We start from the raw sequence: 16675 nt of genomic DNA, 5'->3' as shown, positions 1-16675 counted from the left end.
CTACAGTATACATTTTATACGGATATTTACTGCATTTCTGATTTTATAAGTTATTTAAAAAAAAAATAATAATAATAAGTGGTAGAGAAGCGAAGGAATGAAGTATTGGTCCGTGAAAAATTTAAAAAAGTGAGCTCAATAGCACGGAACACAAAATTAATTTTGCATTTAAATCCACACCCTAATATACTACAGTACCTATATACTGTATCGCTTAAACTCCATAGCGTATGGTATTATCGGCTGTATATACTTATACAATACGTATATATATATAATCCGAGTATATAATATCATGATTATAGGTATCTTAAAAATCTTCGCATGTAACGATGTTATCGGGCACGTAAGATTTGATTTTAATTTCGTACCGTGTCGAAATTCATTTGAGTTCTATAATAATAATATTATTATTAGGCATATTATTCGGTATATTCTGTATATTATACGGAGCCGAGACCAAGGTCTCCGCACGCCCGTGTCGCCGCGTTGTCCGTACACGTCGTCATCATATATTATATCGTTTCTCGACCGTTTGTCGTGCGTAAATGATTTATCGCCGAATCTCGAACGAAAAATCGTTTTGGCCAAAGACTACCGGCAATTGTTTGTATCGGCACACGCGCACAAATGTATTATTATGTTGTTGTAATTAATAATGTGCAGCAGTGGTGACGTAACGGTCTTATGATTGACGTTTGGAAAACAAAAGCGAAATGATTTACGATCGATTTTGGTTCTTCTCTATCTCGCACAAACACACGCATACGCATACGTTCTGCATTATGAGAGTGTGTTTTGGAAATCGCTTTTATTTGGAAAAAATCGCACTCGTACTAAAATAATATAATAGAGATGGCCAAAAATAATTATTTATATCAATATATATATTGTTATAATATTATTATCGTAAAATACGATAGCTGCTGATATTAATTTTTTCGCGGCCCACTGCATTTCCAAAACGGTTTCCGATCGATTAATTATTAATATTATTATTATATATTATTATGTCTAGCGCCGGCAAATGTTCAATTATATAATTTATAATGCACGTCGGCACATATTATTCTATACACACAAATACAGTTCCCTTTTTTTTTCACAGGTCGTTGGACGAAATTGATTAAATATTTTATTGAGTTGACTTGGTTAAAACACATACAATATATTAAGAGTTTCTAACTTGCAATAGGTAATATTTTATTTGACGACACTTTAATAAATGAATAGCCAAATCATTTTTTGAATTTATTAGAAGTCTGGTATTGGCCGAGTAGGTGAGTTAATGATCGTAATATATAGTAGGAATAAGTTATTTTATTTTTCTGGTGAAAAACTCCATTTTTACATCTACCACGGGGCCAAAAAGTTGCAAAATAGGGTTTTTTGTCGTTTTTTTTAGTTTTATCAAATGAATATTGCACTTATCGATAGAATTTATACAAATTAAATTATAGATATTCATATTTTAATTAATAAACATATTTATACGATTTCATTGTCCATATCCGCCCAAATTCGGCGTCCCGCCGTTAATATATATCTATTGTACGAAAACGAGCATGCGCCGAATTCTAGTGTAACCTCTATACGCGCGATTTGAACTTTTAAAAACTTTATGACGTTCAGATAATATAATATAATCACACGAAAACCTATCGACAGGTTTACCGCGCGGCGTGCACGTCGTTTTAGATTTGGAGTGGCAGGGCGCGGAGTGAGAGGTATATTGGTTTTTACGACGGCGGCGTGTGTGCGAATCTTTACGAGTTTCACAGAGCGCCTCTTCTGCTGTTGCTGCTGCAATCGTTCGAACAAAATCCCACCGTATTAGTACGGTGCGCAGATAATTTTTGCATGTAATTAATTATCTGCAGGCTTTAGATTTCCCCCGATCGTATTAAATTATATAAAACAAAAAAAAGACTGTGCCCGTATATTATACGAGTATAGCTACATTTTAGTCAACTCTTTTAAATTTAAAATATGATTATCATTAATTATATATACCATACCAAAATAACATAATATTATTTTACTCGATCTGTTAAATTATGAATTGCGGCATAAACTACCCAGCGCCTGTTCATTGAATGCAATTATTTATAATATAATATAATATTATTAACTAGGTATATTTACCATTGTGCCGACACTCACTGTGACTTTTATTGATTGATTTTTCGTCTTCTATGTATACAAAGGCTGACGTTTTGATTGGTGTGCGATATTTTTGTGTCCACCGCATTGAATAATAAGAACTGTACAAATAACTGTCTTTCAACGAGTGATATCTTTACAAATACATACCTATTTTACTATTTGCCAAAATTTAAAAATAAAAGTCATCCCGTGAGAAGACAGCGTGCGAGTGATTTGAGTAAACGGTCACGTATTCAATAAAGTCCCTTTTATGCTTTTAAAAATTCGGTATATTTCAATTCCATTAGAAAGACATACTACGACGTGACGCATATAATATCATAAACTGACGACGATGCGTACTGACGTAAGCATTTTATTCAATTTATTCTGTAGTATCGTAAATATCTTGAAAATTACAGTTTTTTAGTATTATTATTTTTATTAAAATATATTTATAAATTACTGGCTGATGAGAAAAATGAATGACTGACTTAAAGAGAAGACAATCCATTGATGAGCCTCAGTGAAATTACTAATAAGTAATAACAATTAACAACTATAACCAATTGTTATAAATAATCAAAATAAAAATATTATATTATATTAATATTACAAAATTTAAAAATTGGAAAACAACAAATTTTAATTGATTGTCAAAAATAACTTTTACCCGACTGAAAAAAAAATCAGATGTATCCCTCAAAAAAAAAAAAAGAAGAAGAAGAAGAATATCTATGTATAATCGAATGCATATAAATTAAAACAGTTTGTAACCATTACGCTTTACTTTGAAGACATAAAATAAAATACCGTGCTATATGTAACGAAAAATACGATTATATCACATTCATAATATTCAAGTCATGTAATTTCGAGTCATCTTCAATACACTTATATATAAAGTCACAGAAGTCGTTCAAAGAAAAAATAGTTCTGCAAAGTCGTACAACATGTATTCAAACACATCTGAAGAGTTTTGTATAATGATTGCTTGATTTTTGTTTTAAACCAACAAGTTTATTGAAGAGTGAGCACAGAACACAAAAACTTCTCAAACGTTTTTTTTCCCCAATCAACTACGAAAAAAAATTTAGATAAAACATATTTTTTTTTAACTTGAATTATTCATTATTTAATTAAATTTTAATTAACCAAAATAAAACTTTAAAAAAGTTTAAAATTATATCGTGTTATTTTTGTGAAAAATATAAATAAATTATTTCTACAATACTTATATTCATTCTAAGACCCTTAAGTTAAAACTATACAAAAAAACATTAATTGACTTTATTTATTATTTTCATATGACTTTTTTTGTAATTAAAGAAAATACAGATAAATCTACTAATAATATAAGACACCTAAATTTTTTTCCGTGTCAGTTTTATTAATTTCTCACAAAACGCATATAGGTATAAAAACTGTATTTTACGTATTAAAATCTTATATTTATAATGTTTACAGGTATTCGTCTAATCTATTTAGTCAAGAATATTTATTTATCAATTACGTTGAAGTTATAAAAAATAATAAAGAGCTAAATTTAACACGCAACAATACCTTCAATACCTATCCATAAATTAATCAGTAAGTTATACGTTTTAGAAACTTTATTTTAAGTACAACAGACATAGCCACTACACTCTCCAGATGATACTGCCATTGAAGTGAAAGATTTTGCACAAAAAATTAAGATCTTGCTATAAAGCAGCACCTAACTTGGCTGAATATTGGCACAATTCCGTTGTTGGTAGTACATAGTCGAAGAACCTCTAGTTTTAAAATGTTACTTTTGGCTACAAAGACATAGGTCGACAATTGTTTAATGCTAGTTGATAAAAGTTTCAAAAAGGTTTCTAAATATTGGCACAAGTTTGGAATCCTAGTCTCTATATTATTATGTCAACGTCGAATGGAGCGAACTTCAATCTAAGAAATAGTTATACCAAACATTTAACTCCGTATGCCACATCAGTATCATCGAGGCATCATCATTGAAGTATTTTATATTTACATATTATTATTGTGACTACTAAATGTACACTAAAGTGCGTACTCCTCGTGCTAGCTAAAAACCAATTAAAATAAAGCTTAACATAAAAAAACCAATGTCAATGATTTTATCTCGTATAATCAGGGGCGTGCCTAGGGGGTTTTGGGTGTTCAACCCCCCTCCCCTCCCGAAAAAATGTCTAAGCACGCCCCTGCGTATAATTCATGAAATCGAAGCGATTACGCGAGTCGAATCCGACTAGGTCAGTTACAAATGAAAACGATATCGGAAGACATTTAAGTTATTGAAAAATAAATTATTGGAGCTTATTGCGTCGATAAAAATCGTGTGTACGAACAATATTCAATACGACGTGCAAATAACAATTATTTACCCCGACCGCCGTCAAATGTATTTAACAACTACAACTGTGTACAACTGTACAAGTTAAACTTGTAAAATAATTACAAAATAATATCTACAAGACAAGTATAAGTAAACACGTACAGACACCATGGTCAAATAAAATCGTTCTATTTGATGCGAGCAGTGTATTACACATATAAAAGAGTAAAAAGATAATTGTTATTGTATCGATTGGCTAATGAATACATATATGTCCTTTGAGAATAAAACGGTATTTTTAATATCGAATATTGTCTCTCACTGGAGCAATTAGAAAGATAGAATAAAAATATTTTAAGAAGAAGTAATACATGTCCAAGCTACGAAATTCTATAAAGATTAATACTCAGCCAACAATAAAAATGTCCTAAAAACTATTAGTCTAAATTAATCATTATAAGTGTCATCAGAATTTCTTACTTTGATAGAAGCTTTTAAAAGTCCAATTATTTACCATCCTTGGAACCAAGCGGCTTTAGTAAACCGTGTATTTTATGGACATTCTTACAATTGGACGTATATTTTACTAATGAACATTTTTGTCTCTGAAATATATATATACGTATACTTGGGGTCCATTTTATATTTTAACAATCAGCAAAGAACATTCTAACCAGGAGTATTTGTGAAGTTGTTTTGCCGTCTCTCGTTCCGTTTTCCAGGAACAAAATTAATTAAAAAAAAATTGAGTTAGGTATTTTATTAAATGTTAACTGTTATAAATATATATGTGATAATAAAATCAGCAAATATAATACAATATGCCATGCATTTATATAGGAATGCTGTAATAATATTTCCATCAACTAGATCAGTCCAATCTCAAGCATCCAAAATAGTCGAAAACTGAAAATTCGTTTTTTCATATCTTAGTATTCAACGACTTCAGCAGAAAAAGCTGTTGCGCTAGACATTTGCGGTTTTAACATTATATATACGTCCCATCTTATGGACTGAAGCATCTTAGGTAGATACTCATTTCACCCTGTTTTAATCCCGCTCCACGTTTAACGTTTCTATATTCTTCGCCATCGCCGGAGGACGTGTTTATTAATTTCACGCGCACCACGAGTACTAGCATTAGGCATGTACGGTAGTGGTGGGCGACAGGAATGACCCGGGGACAGGATAAATATTTGCGCTAAATATGAATACCGTCTCGAAATATTAGATATACCAACCTATATTTGTATATTATATCCGGACTTGTGTCGTTGACTCTACCGCCATTTTATACAGTTTCATATTATTATTATTTAGTAGAAGTGGAAATGCTTCTGTGCTACTGGGTAGACGACTTCCGACGTGTTAGCATACATCGCAAACTCATGTCAACAAAGTGTCCCGTAAGTGTGTGTCTATGTGCATCAATAAGATCACCCTTTCCCCAAGTTTATGATTCAAGAAATAACCGTTTAAAATCTAGGTAAAACTATGCAACTTCTTACGTCCATTAGGAAGTCCATAGAGGAATTGATTATAATATATTTTTTCTAAGATTTCTAATAATCGTTCATAACGTTGTATTAATAATTACTAATATTTCATAAATCTAAAAAAAAAATGTTTAAGTTTACACGATTTACTAAGAGCGTAAGACGAATTTTATTTTACTATCAAATACAACTTTAATATTCGTTAATCTCTCGTATTGTGTATTGTAAAGAAGTTTCGGTGTCATCAAAATAAGATTATCCACACCCGGAGTGAAAAACATATGGTTATACAGATTATATTATCATGTATATTATATAAATTCGAATTTTTATAATATATCCTAATATAATAATTATTATAAATTGTAAATCATAGTATAATTTCAATAAAATACATTTTAGAATAGAAAACTCGAATACTTGAGTTTACATTCGAACCATACTGCGCGTTATCTTTGGAATTATAACTAATAACTAGATACAACTAATACAAGTGAATGACAACAATATTTATTGCGATAGAAATATTTACGAAAGAGCGGAAAAAAATACTATTTTTATTAATTTTGTAAAATATTTATTTTTATTAAAAAATACATTGCTTTATTCATTGTTGTTAAATTTATTTCTACTGTTTGTTTAGGTCTTTGAAACCGTCGAAGGAACAACTGCAACAAATAAAATAATAATATGCCATATCGCTGCGAAATTTAAAGTGGTTTTTCAGTATGCAAATGACGCGCACCCAAATAATACAAATAATATTGATAAATAATACTACCACGCGGCGATCGATTGTAGTATAAAAAATTGGTTTGAGAGTAAGTTTATTATACAATATAATATAACCGAGAAATCACTATTGCCCTATCCAAAATATAAAATAATAATACTTGGTAAATAATATAATCATTTTCATGTGTCACTTTTTTTATGACAACTTTCACGAACCGTAACTAAATAAGTAAATCTCTTTCACTTTATTGCAAAACTGTGGACGAGATTTTGGAATTCAGCAAAATTGAAACGAATAATATATACTATGTTACGAATATCTCTTTTTTTTTCTTCGTCTCAAGTTTCACATTTTTTCGTGGATATAAATATAAATATTATAATATAATATGTTTATAATAGATTTCAATGAAGACATTGCGAAACACGGCGTTATGCTTAGGCTATTCTAATACACCATTTTCATGGCTTAGTATTTTTCCAAAAACCAATCTCATAGATCATAATTAATAAATAATATTATAAAATTATAAAAAAATTATTGATAGTTAAAATATATTGTTACTCAAGTATTTATAAAGTTGATTTTCTGGTAGCAAATTGGATATAGATAATTGGTATTTCAAAAAAGTCAGGAATTCTGAATAAACTAAAAAAAAGTAGTAAATAGGAATATATCTACCTAAAACCAGTGAAATAATTTTTGTTATTTTGTTGTAAATCAATAATCAATAACAATGTAGATATTTAACGCATTTATCAAATTTTAATATCAATATTTTCTTAATACGGTATAATTTTTCAAATCGTCACAATTCTTTTTATAAGCTTGAGCGGTTTAAATTACGACGAAATTCGTTTAAATCGCAGAAATTTCCGAATTATTCTATAGTTCAAAATAATGTAACAAATAACATTCGTTCTTTCAAACCAATAAATTGTCAATATTTTTACCAAATCGTTTATACAATTAAGGAGTAGTTAGTTGGCTATTCTCACTACACCAACCGGGTTGTTGGACTGATATAAATAAAGTTTTCTAAGTTATATTTTAGTAATTTTAGAAACTATGCCCTGAGTTCAAACTTACACAATCGAACACAATATAGTTAAGTACTGCACATAGATTTAGCCAATACAAAATAATACAGTAAACCACACTACTATTACCCTAGTAACCATGTTTTTGAGTGTGGTATTAAAAATAGAAGGAATATTTATACATAATATAATGGTGCAAAGTATTCTAATTTGTCTATAAAATAATTTACTATATCTATGATAAATCGATTTAAAATTATATTTTGAAAATGTGTAGTTGACTGTTATTACTTATTGGTCTCTTATTAGAGATCCAAATTCGACTATAGTTAAAAAAAAAAAAAAACCTTGAAAGTATAAATAGAGTCTAACATACTATTTCTGTTCTAACTCATTTAAATTTTTCATATGAAATAATCTATATCATTGAATTTAAATTTAATACATCTATTACAACGGTCAGTGATCAATAATACTCGATGGCAAGTGACACTCGACACAAAAACTACTGTAATAGATCGATTTTCGTAGTTTGTTTCTCCTTTAATGATAAATTATTAAATTTTTCTAACCGATCAAATTTTAACAAAACAAAATCTAATGTAATTAATTTAATAATAAATATTTCAAAAGCAAAATTAAGATCTTCTATAAATTGTCTTATCTATATTGTTTGAAAAGCTCACGTCATTCTTAAACAACGAAATTTTCCACGAAAATAATATATGGCTTGCGATTAATTATATGTCTTGTAGCTAAACTACTGTATAAAAGAAATTTATAAAAATATTATGTTACCACGTTTTCGTTTGAAAATTAATTGCACTACTAAGGTCATATCATAAGAGGTTAGCTCACTATAAAAATAATTCGTGTAGACTGTAACACGTTCAGAAAAAATACCTCATTATAAAAAACTAAAAGAGAAACTATACCAGTATGCTTTTGAGCAAAACTTTCTGAAACTTGAAAATGTATTATCTTAAGCTACCTAATAAAAATTTTGTAATATTTGAAACATAAAATTTCACGGATAAAAATAAAAATAATTTAAAATTGGTTTAATATGATTAAATAAATTAAACTTTTTGTCATATTAACTTAAAGTCTATTCATCTTTATAATTATTATTTATTAGTATTTAAAACCTGAAATATTTCACAAAAACTCGAAACATTAAATTTTATAATACAAATATTAACGATAAAAATATTTGTAAATAAATAATATTATATTTTCCGTTGGTTGTAAGTATAATCTTTGATAAATACATTGAGTGCCATGATTAACAAATTACTATATTAGAGTCTTACTTTTGATTATTTATAGCGGACTTTGTTTTGTTTTTCCAGGAAATGGCTTGATGTTATCGACCATATTATATCATGCCATGATGATACTATTATTGTGATTAAAATGATTAAATATAAGTATATTATTACATAATACATATTAATATTACAACTATATATATTGAAATATTTCATAATTGTATAGGTATTTAATAAAATTTTCAAATATTAATTATAATATTATATTTATATGTTATCAGTTCTATCTAGATGAAAAATGATTTATTTGTTTTTTTATTACTTTTATCCGGTACCTACCTACTAATGTTAATAATAAAAAAAATACAAAATATTGACACAGTATTACTTATTTGGGATATTTCATGTTAAGTTTTTTGATATTGCTATTAAAGTAGTTTATTTTGCTGTTAGTACTACAGAAGGTTAATTTAATTTTTTTCAAAAAACATTACGTCATATATTATAATATTGATTGATAGTATTTAATTATTATATTAGTATATAATATTATAGTATTGTTAATAACTTTTGAGTTAATACCACCTTACTCTACAGTAAGAATGGTGTAAATAGATTCTTGATATAATCAGTAACTTAAAATTAACATAATTAATGTTTGAACATGTGTTTATAAAATATAATAATATTATTATATTTTGATAAATGTAAAATCAATACTTACATTTATCACTCTACTAATGTAACTTTTGTGCATTTTACTATTAGTAGTATAATTATTTTATTAATTTATATGACCTATATTAATAAATTATTTTTATTTCACGGGAAGAAGGTATTAATTAGGTTAATAGTTTTTAAATCTCTTGTTATTTAGTGGTTATTGTATTACAAGTGCTGAACATATTACCTATTATCTATGTCCAGTGCATCATATTATTATGTAATATGGTAAAAATCTCGAAATAAACATTATAATTTTATATAATATTTTATTATTACGTCAACGGTAAAGTCTGAAACCGTGCAGGAAATTCTGATGTGAGAAGTTTCCCGTTATTATTTACAACCAAAATATTTTGTTATTAATTTTTATAGGTAGCAGAAAGAAAACACTTCGTTAGAGAAAGATTACCGAAACGAAATGTTAACATCTCGAAATAACGACTCCCACGAATACAATACGTCTCTATATAGCATATAATATATATATAGGTACTGGTGATTAGTATTATCTTGTTATTTCGTGAAACTCTAAGGGTGGGCTTTAGATACTACCCGAAAAAGATAAAGATTTGTATTTTGTATTTTTTTTTTTTTTTTTTTTTTGTTGTTGTCGTACAATAAAGTCGTACGCCGATTAATGGCATTCCCGTATACCGTTGATACCTGATATGTAATAAGTCATGACTCGTGACAATCGATAGTATTTACAGGACTTACCTGTATTGTAACCGAAACGGTTTGTACGGGTGTCGGTCACAAGTAGATAAATTATGGTTTGGTTTAAGTCCTTGTTACTTCTACAACAGTAGTCAACATATTATATATATTATATATATATACATTGGACTAAACTCAAGAAATTCCAGCCACTCGCCCACCCACCCCCCTTCAACCTTATAAAAAGAGACAAATCGCTATTTCCAAGTATGATGCGACGGCCAACGGTAGATAAACGAAGCCGGCGACGAACGGGAATCGTAACCAAACTTTAATGAAAGAAAGAGATAATTTTCCCAACTCAAAGTTATTTGGTGCTTATAGTTGATATATAAAATTGATAATAAAACGAACATAAATCATGGAACTCGCAGTCTAAACGAATGCGTTAGAACTACTTGTTCCTCGAAGCTCAAATATTTATTTAAGAAAAATCGTCCTGGACGGCCTTTTTTATAATATTATAGACATGTATTTTTCATTTTTACTTAATGACAAATACTGTTATCTTGATAGAAACTTTATTTTTTTTTTCATTATATCTCATTATTACCATTAATTATAATTTATAATAATGTATTATACATATTAAATATTAAGTATTTAATCAATGTAAATTGTAATGAAGTTTATTATTATTGTACTAAAAAACATTATGTTTTAAGGCCTTATAATTTAGTTATAGGTACGTTACTTATAGTTATTAACTAGTATTTTATTAGTTTTATTTTAGTTTAACATACTTATATTTTTTATTTGTATTTGTTAAATTTAGTGTTTTTATTTAAATATAATATATATTTTTATAATAAAATTAATTGTTTTATGTCAAACATTCAAAATACATGTTTTTATAAATCTCACATTCCTGTTAATTTAAAATTATCCGCACCGACCTCTATCGTTGTGGTTAAACGTGTCAACAAAATCCAGAAACTTTCTAAGAGATAGCGTTACCCATTACAACATTTAATAAATTCACGGTTTAAGATACACAATATATAAGCATAATATCTTAAACCGTGAATAAATACATATTATATTCTATGAAAAATGTTTATTTTAATTATCGATATAATATTATAATATAATATTTAACTATTTTTTCTTTTTTTTTTTTTAGGTAATTTCCGTGATGAATGAAGTTTAATTGAAAATAATTAATAATAATCATTAAAATTCGACTTATATTATATTTTTTAACGTTTCATGTAATAAAATGCATTGTATGTTGACAAAACATTTTATTTAACATGTCACTTTGAAAATCGTACACTTTCAAGTTCGACAAACTTCAATCCTCTACTGTGTCTTTATTATTTAATAAATGTACGAAACTGTGTTCCCAAAAAAGTAAACGGCAAATAATCTGGTACTACCTGAGCTTACATATGTATCTAGTGATTTGAACCGTACAAGTTTCCAACCAGTAAACACTGGTTTCATTTCAAAATATAGGTAACTACTTAATTCCTACCATCAGTATCCCATATAAAAAAAAGTCAATACAACCGAGTTTTCTCTGATGAACAGGTAATTAATAATTATACATGCGAGTTGTCTCCCAAAAGTTGTTAATACTAGCTGCCAATTGAAAATAATTAATTAATGTCTCGTAAGCTTTAAACTAAAATAAATCTCTTGAATATATAATTTATGTAAACATATTTTTAATTAAAAATAATTAAAACAACTTAAGCACATAACGTATATTTTTAAAAATATTATGAAAGTATTAAAACAGAGATTCCCAAACTTTTTATTGTACGACTCATTTTTAAAATTTGGCGACCCATAATATCAATGAATGACCTTTTTTTAATGAATCAGTTTCTTACAACAACAAATATACATATATTTATTTTTAATATAAAAATATGGGGCGACCCACAGTTTGGAAACCTCTGTATTAAAACATTATAATATTGAGTATATAGGTATATAGAATTTAACAAAACTTTTATCTTGCACAGTTGTATATAATAATTATATAAATAACAGTCTTATAGAAATACACAGATATTTTCTATTTATATTTAATGATTATTGTAGTGTTATAACCCTGGTTTTATTTTAATTACTAATTAGTATTGTCATTATTTTTTTACAGCCCTTAAATTACCTATAAACAACATAATTATTATATAATTACATTATTGGTAAATGTCTTATAAGTTATTACACATCAATGAACTTTAAGTGCCTGTATCTACCTACATTTTAATTATAAAAACCTGTTATTTTTGAAAAATTTTGGATATTTAATTGTTTTTTTTTTTTTGTTAGTTATTACCTACCCTATACCTACGTACTTATACTCCACTAATTTAAATTCTCGATAACATGAACACAAATATAATTCCGATTTTAGGGTATAATAATCAATAATTGACTTACTTGAATTTAACCATAAACTAATAAGTTAAATAATACAATATGATAATAAAGTCTTTAGAACATCGTACTAACAAAATATTTCCTCAATTTGTTAAATTATTTCAAATTTCCATTATAATTTCAGTATAGGTAAGTTCTGATCATACACACGAGCATGGCTTTTCAATATTATACTCATTGCAAATAAAAATTGATAAGTACAATTATGTATAATATAATAACTTATTACAGCATAGGCGTGTACAAAGTTTAGTGAACTTTGAACTTTCTACAAATAAAAATACGCATATAGGTGTATATAAATATTTATAGTTAGGTACCGTTATTATTATAACTGCTGATTTTAGAAAATATTACTTTTTCAACATTTTTCTTTATGTTGAAAAATAAAAAAAAATTCTTATTGGGATGTATTGAAAAATATATAATTTTATGAATCTTTTTATACAATTAAGCCATAAAAATTAATCGTATCTATAATCTACATAAATGTTTTTTTTTATTCTTTTAAAAAGTGTGGTTTTAAAACTTCGCTAATTTAAAATTTAAAAGTGTCTACCAAAACCTATAGGGTATGCAAGTGCACACGACTGTGTAAAAAACCAGTGTATAATAAATTTATCTTTTACAAATATTTAACTAAATATTACAATTCACAAATGCACAATATGATGACTGCTATTCTCTACTTTTATATTTATTATACCTAACATGTTTCTTATTATTCACCTATATAATACTATATACCTAGGCACTTGTAATATTAAGAAAAATATAGGTACCAAAAAAGTTAATATCTAGTTATTTTATAGAAATAAAAAATAACTATGTTTTATTATTATTGAAAACCAGGCCCGGACTGATAAGGTACCGGCCTACTATTTTAGGTATTTTAGGCGGCCCACAATGTATTATTTCGGGAATTAAAATAAAAAAAAGTTTGGCGATGATACATTCCCTTTCCTGAAGAATATGTTACCTTTGCCATACTAAACAGAGGTTCTTTGACTTTTGAGTTGAAAACATAACGCAAATAAATAGTTGCTTGATGTTTTAAGTGCTGTCAAAGTGTCAACCTATGATTTAACTAAAACAATTATAAATTGTATGTTTCAGATATTGTTAAACATATCTGAATACTGTATTTCCGAACACCTAATTCATTTTTTATTATTTGCCACATAGTTACTAATATAGTTTATATTACTTTATTCACTGTAGTCTTTGATAAAAAAGTTATTAAAGAGCCTTTTCCTTAGGAACTAGATTCAATAATTTCTCTACGTTTTTGCTACGTTGAATTGCTTCAGTTAAATATTTTTTTTAAAACAGTATCACGATTTGCAGTAAATTTTAAAAGCTCCAAAAAGTTTCCACGTTTAATATTTAGGTCTTCAAGATCGTATAAGCCTTCATAAGTACCTAGATCCGATAAATTTCGTTTTCCAATAAATTTAATTATTTCAAACACTTGTTTTTTTCTTTTGTTCATCATACCCTTACTTACTACAAATTCTATGTTATTTTGAAACCAAAAAGCAATAGGTAATAAATTACTAATAAATATGCTTCGACAGCTAAGAGTGATCTTAACTATTTTCATAAAATTCAATAGCAGAATATATATTTTTGAAATCAGTGCAACCACTGTTAAAATTACAAAATACAGATGATGTATTAAATGCTATGCATATAGTACAACAGACAGCCTTCATCACATTGTCATTTATAACGATTATCAATTTACGAGGCACCACAATTTTCCCATTAGAATCAACTCTCTTATAAATCCTCTGCAAATCCCAAAATACATTTTTTTTAACAGTAATGGTTGGTTAGGATGATTTTTTTCAATTACCTAAAGTTTTTGAAAAACATTACTACTATTGAAAAGCTTGAAATCAAAAGCACAGTTATCACTATCGAATCAGCATAATATGCTAATACCTATTCAGTATTCACCTATCCAATTTGTTTATTCTGTCATCTGTGATTAAGTTAATTATTAGAACACATGTATAATTATACACAATATACATAATATATGATATGCACAGTAAATCCTAGATTTACTATATATAAGGTACTTATATATTATTTATGTTAGTGATGATGTTACGATCTTCATTAAAGATTCTCTAAATATAGTACAAATCGATAAACAAGTTGTATTAAATTGTGATTCTATGCAGGTTTTAATTAAAGTTAATGACCTTATATTTTAGTTAATTTGTATATATAGATCATCGAATGATGATGTTGAGAATTTTATTATTGGCTTAGACTTATTTTTATTTCTAAGTATTTTTTGTGGCAATATTAATATAAATATAATAAATATTACAAATAAAAGCAATGATTATTTAAATATTATGGCTAGAAATGGATATTTACCTGGCATTTATAATTTTACTAGAGTAACAAATCTTTCTGGATCTTGTATTGATCATATTTTTATCAAAAACATTAATAATAATAAAGTTAATTCATATAAACTAAGATGTGATATTACAGATCATTATGCGACTAATTTAATGTTATCAGAGTTATATATAAATGAAAATATTCCCTCATATACCTTAAAATCTTATAGAATAAATACTAATCAATTAGAATTATTAATCAAAACTAAAAATTGGAATTCTTGCTTGGATTATGATAACGTTGATATTATGATCAAAGTTTTTAATAATTCTAAACTTAAAGAATTTATTAATTATTCTTTGTATTCAATATTAAGTACAAATATAAAAAATGTCTAAAATCAAAGAATAGATTACTATTGGTATTATAACCTCAATTAGAAATAGATAAAAATTATATACTAAATTAAAAGCTAGGCCTTTTGATTCATATTTTAAACAACATTACATTCATTACTATAATATATTGAATTTATTAATCAGAAAGTCTAAACAACTATATTACCGAAAAAAAAACTACATCGCGCACAATCTGATACGAAACAGGTTTGAAACATTATTAATGAGGTAATAGGTGAACCATATCAACATAAGAGTAAAGTTTGGTAGTAGGATAATCAATAAAGATGGTATAGTTAGTGAATCTAAAGTTGAGATTTGTAATGAACTAAATACTTTTCTTGTAAATGTGAGATCTTATTTAGAAATTGAACATTTGAAAAATTCTAATAAATTTTTATTTGATAATAAAATTATTAAAAATAGTTTATTCTTTAAACCTATAGACACTGATGAAATTAAATCACTCCTAGCAAAAATTAAGAATTCTTCTTCTTTTTATGAAACTGATGTTACAAATTATTTATTTTAAAAAGTATGGAAATCTATCTCTTTACAGTTAACAATTACATTTAATAAATATTTATTAACTGGTAAATATCCTACGAAGTTTAAAAAAATATGCAGTTATACCTTTATTTAAATCGGTAAGTACATTATTATGTGGAAATTATCGACCTATTACTTTATTCAAAATTTTTGAAAAATGTATCAAATGGTAAATTTTCTAAGTACAAAATCTTTTTTCTTGAATAAACATTTGGTTTCCAAACCGGAATGTCAACAAATGATGTGCTATTCGAAGTTGATAGCTTTATATGGAAAAATATTGATAAAAATTATAGAGTATTAGATATTTTCTAGATGTTCATAAAAATTTTTACTGTGTCAACCATGATATTCTAGAGAAATTGGATAGGGCGGGTGTAAGAGAAGTGGCAAATAACCTATTGAAATCTTTTTAAAGTGAACGAACTCAAAGAATAGAAATTTATTATACTTTTAGCGAAACTTTAGAAGTATCTTGTAGGGTTCCTCAAGGTA

At 26.8% G+C, this 16675-nt stretch overlaps 1 long non-coding RNA gene across 1 annotated transcript in view; it reads left to right on the top strand.

Annotated features, from left to right (window-relative positions):
• LOC114122857 (uncharacterized) overlaps positions 1-6791 on the top strand; it is a 108133-nt gene extending 101342 nt beyond the window's left edge. The window contains exon 10 of the long non-coding RNA XR_007604852.1: positions 6626-6791. This is a non-coding gene — a long non-coding RNA (uncharacterized LOC114122857). The remainder of the gene's footprint in view (positions 1-6625) is intronic.
• Positions 6792-16675: the final 9884 nt, after the last annotated feature.

This window comes from Aphis gossypii, chromosome 3 (assembly GCF_020184175.1).
Source record: "Aphis gossypii isolate Hap1 chromosome 3, ASM2018417v2, whole genome shotgun sequence".
NCBI classification, from domain to species: Eukaryota; Metazoa; Arthropoda; class Insecta; order Hemiptera; family Aphididae; genus Aphis; species Aphis gossypii.
Note: the sequence above shows the minus strand (reverse complement) of the source record. Positions and strands in the feature narration are given on the sequence as shown.